Source organism: Triturus cristatus, chromosome 3_1 (genome assembly GCF_964204655.1).
Source record: "Triturus cristatus chromosome 3_1, aTriCri1.1, whole genome shotgun sequence".
Lineage (NCBI taxonomy): Eukaryota > Metazoa > Chordata > Amphibia > Caudata > Salamandridae > Triturus > Triturus cristatus.
Genome location: NC_140583.1, coordinates 500,143,403 through 500,147,266, shown reverse-complemented (window position 1 = coordinate 500,147,266; position 3,864 = coordinate 500,143,403). Strand labels below are relative to the sequence as shown.

Below are 3,864 nucleotides of genomic sequence, written 5' to 3'. Positions count from 1 at the left end.
GCCTCCCACCAAGAGGAGCTGGGGTACCTTCGCAGGCCCTTGGCCCCTTCTCTTCCAGGCCGCCCTGCCGCACGAGAAGGGCCACTCCTCAGTCGCCCAGAACCCGGTCGGGCTGGGACTCGGATGCAGGAGGGCCCAGCCGGCGCCAGGGCCTTTTCGAGGGAGGGGTGGTGCCAGCCAGGGGATGCACTGCCATTCGGTTCCCCCCACCACTGGGGGGGGGGGGTCGTGCCGGGTGAGCTTGGGTTCCGTCTCGGAGAGGGATGGGGGCCGTCCCTGGTCCCTCACGCATCGGTCAGGCCTTCCCCGAGGGGAAGGGGCCCGCCGAAGTACCGGTCCTCACCGAGCGGACGGTGTCGCCTTCCCCCCCACCTCTCCTGTGCCCGCAGGTGTGCGAACGTTTTCAAAAAGTTGCCTGTGACTCTTGACAGTGGCCCATGCGGCCGTGGACCGCTCCAGGGCGAGGCAGGGCCGGGCCCTGTGCCTACGGTGCGTGCTCGCTGGAAGTGTGCCGAGGGCTTCGGGCTGGTGCCATCGGTCGCTCGGGCCGCTCCGCCGTTAATGATCCTTCCACAGGTTCACCTACAGAAACCTTGTTCCTCTAGCTAGTCAAGTTTGATAGTCTTCTCGGTGCTCCGCCAGGGCTGATCCGAGGACCTCACTAAACCATCCAATCAGTAGTAGCGACGGGCGGTATGTACAAAGGGCAGGGACTTAACGCGAGCTTATGACCCGCACTTACTGGGAATTCCTCGTTCATGGGAAATAATTGCAATCTCCAATCCCCATCATGAACGGGGTTCAGCGGGTTACCCGCACTGGTTGGCGAAGGGTAGACACACGCTGATCCGTTCAGTGTAGCGCGCCTGCAGCCCCGGACATCTAAGGGCATTTAAGGGCATCACAGACCTGTTATTGCTTGATCTCGTGTGGCTGAACTCCACTTCTAAGAAGTTGGACACCGACCGCTGGGGGTCATGTATCTAGTTAGCATGGAGGAGTCTCGTTCGTTATCAGAATTAACCAGACAAATCGCTCAACCAACTAAGAACGGTCATGCACCACCACCCACAGAATCGAGAAAGAGCTATCAATCTGTCAATTCTTTCCGTGTCCGGGCCAGGTGAGGTTTCCTGTGTTGAGTCAAATTAAGCCGCAGGCTCCACTCCTGGTGGTGCCCTTCCGTCAATTGCTTTAAGTTTCAGCTTTGCAACCATAATTTCCCCCGGAACCCAAAGACTTTGGATTTCCGGAAGCTGCTCGGCGAGTCATGGGAATAACGCAGCCGGATCGCTAGTCCGCATCGTTTATGGTCGGAACTACGACAGTATCTGATCGTCTTCGAACCTCCGACTTTTGTTCTTGATTAATGAAAACATTCTTGGCAAATGCTTTCGCTTTGGTTCGTCTTGCGCCAGTCCAAGAATTTCACCTCTAACGGCACAATACGAATGCCCCCGGCCGTCCTTCTTAATCATGGCCCCAGTTCCGAAAACCAACAAAATAGAACCGGAGTCCTATTCCATTATTCCTAGGTGAAGTATTCAGGCGACCGGCCTGCTTTGAACACTAATTTTTTCAAAGTAAACGCTTCGTACCCCCAGGACACTCAGTCAAGAGCATCAAGGGGTGCCGAGAGGTGGCGGTAGGTTGCCTCACGACGGACCGCCAGCTCGATCCCAAGATCCAACTACAAGCTTTTTAACTGCACCAACTTTAATATACGCTATTGGAGCTGGAATTACCGCGGCTGCTGGCACCAGACTTGCCCTCCAATGGATTCTCGTTAAAGGATATAAAGTGTACTCATTCCAATTACAGGGCCTAGAAAGAGTCCTGTATTGTTATTTTTCGTCACTACCTCCGCGAGTCGGGAGTGGGTAATTTGCGCGCCTGCTGCCTTCCTTGGATGTGGTAGCCATTTCTCAGGTTCCCTCTCCGGAATCGAACCCTGATTCCCCGTTACCATTGGTCACCATGGTAGGCACAGAAAGTACCATCGAAAGTTTATAGGGCAGACATCCAAATGTATCATCGCCGTTACGGGGACGTGCGATCTGCCCAAGGTTATCTAGAGTCACCAAAGCGGCCGGGCGAGCCTGAATTGGTCTTGGTCTGATAAATGCATGCATCCCAGGAGGTCAGCGCTCGTCGGCATGTATTGGCTCTAGAATTACCACAGTTATCCAAGTAACAGATGGAGCGATCAAAGGAACCATAACTGATTAATGAGCCATTCGTAGTTTCACTGTACCGGCCGTGTGTACTTACATGTGCATGGCTTAATCTTTGAGACAAGCATATGCTACTGGCAGGATCAACCACGTAGCCGCACCTGCTGATGGGGTGGGTTCAGGGGGCTGCGTGCCCATCTCCCTGACCGGACAACCTTCGCGCACCCCTCCCTGTCGGGAGCCGGCTGGGAGGGCTCACTGGAGGGGTGGAGAGGTGCGGTCGCATGGGCACCGGCAGGCCCAGCCGTCTCCCCCGGAAAGGAGAGGCGGGCCGAGGCGCAGCCTGAGCGAGACGCAGGGGTGCCGGAGCCTGGCGACAGCAACACCCCTCTAAGTAATCGTTCCGAGCTGCTGTGGAAATGTGCTGGGCGGAGAGGGGTGAGGGCGTGGCGCACGGGGCCTACGAACGTGCTGGGCAGCAGCATCCGAGGGCCTGGCTCTACCCGACCCCTTCCGCTCGGGTCAGACCACTGTAGGGCTCCTGCCTGCCCACGCAGGGCACGGGGGGCTTCGCTTCCCGGGGGGTTCAGGGACCACGGCTGGGCTTCAGGCACGGGGAGGACCGTGGGAGCTCCCGGGCACTTTGCCACGCCGTGGACCGGAGGAGGGAGCCCCAGACGCCTGGGAGGTTTTGCCCGGGCATAGTCCATCTGGTCCCCGGCAGAGAACCGCCAGCCCGGGAGGGGTGTCCCGGCATACCCTGCCCTTAGTAATCCGGAGGAAAGCTACCCCTCTTTTTGGTAACCCGTGCGCATCCCGAGACTGAGGGGACCCAAGGCGCGGACGTGCCCGACCTCCTGGAACCTTGGCTGGGATCGGGGAGGCAAGTGAGCCCTCATCGGGACTTCCAGGGAAGCCCGGCCATCTGGTCGCCCCATTGGAAAGCATTGTGCGCTACTATTCCAACACATTCCCTACTGGACTTACTCTAGATGGTGCTCCAACATAAGGAATATACCAACACCTTCCCTACTGGACTTGCTCTAGATGGCGCGCCAACATAAGGAATATACCAGCACCTTCCCTACTGGACTTGCTCTAGATGGCGCGCCAATATAAGGAATATACCAGCACCTTCCCTAATGGACTCATGTCGGCCGTAAGCCGTCAGAAGCACCGAAGGAGTTAATTCGTTGAGATCTTTGTGTGAAGTCTAGGCAGAATTTATAATTAGTTGGTAAGATAACTTAGTGAGTTGAGCATCTGTAACAGAGATGTGTCCCCAGAGGTAGAAGGTTCAGATCTCAATAAGATGGGCCAGGGAGTTAAGCTCACTGCTGCAGAGATCTGGGTATAGTTTGCATGTCAAAACTTCTATTGTCAGTAACAGAGCAGAAGTGTAAAGTGCCTATTGCAGAGATTTTGGTATAACCTTCAGGTGACAAGCTCCAGTCCCAGTTATAAAGGCCAGTGGCTTAATGCATCTACTAAAATATTCAGTGTAGTTTGTATGTAGTTTTCTCATCACATGAGAGAAGAGCAAATTAAAAAGAAAAAACAGGACATAAAGGCCAAAATTGGAGCACACCAAAATAGTCTAACTAGAATTTTAAATTGCAGCAGAAAGCAGTTGTGCAAACACTGCCGATGGTGTGGTTCTTCAGGAATGGGGACGAGCATATGCGCATTC

At 55.2% G+C, this 3,864-nt stretch overlaps 1 pseudogene; it reads right to left on the bottom strand.

The window, feature by feature from the left end:
- Positions 1-559: 559 nt before the first annotated feature.
- Positions 560-2,328, bottom strand: LOC146860474 (18S ribosomal RNA; annotated as a pseudogene).
- Positions 2,329-3,864: the final 1,536 nt, after the last annotated feature.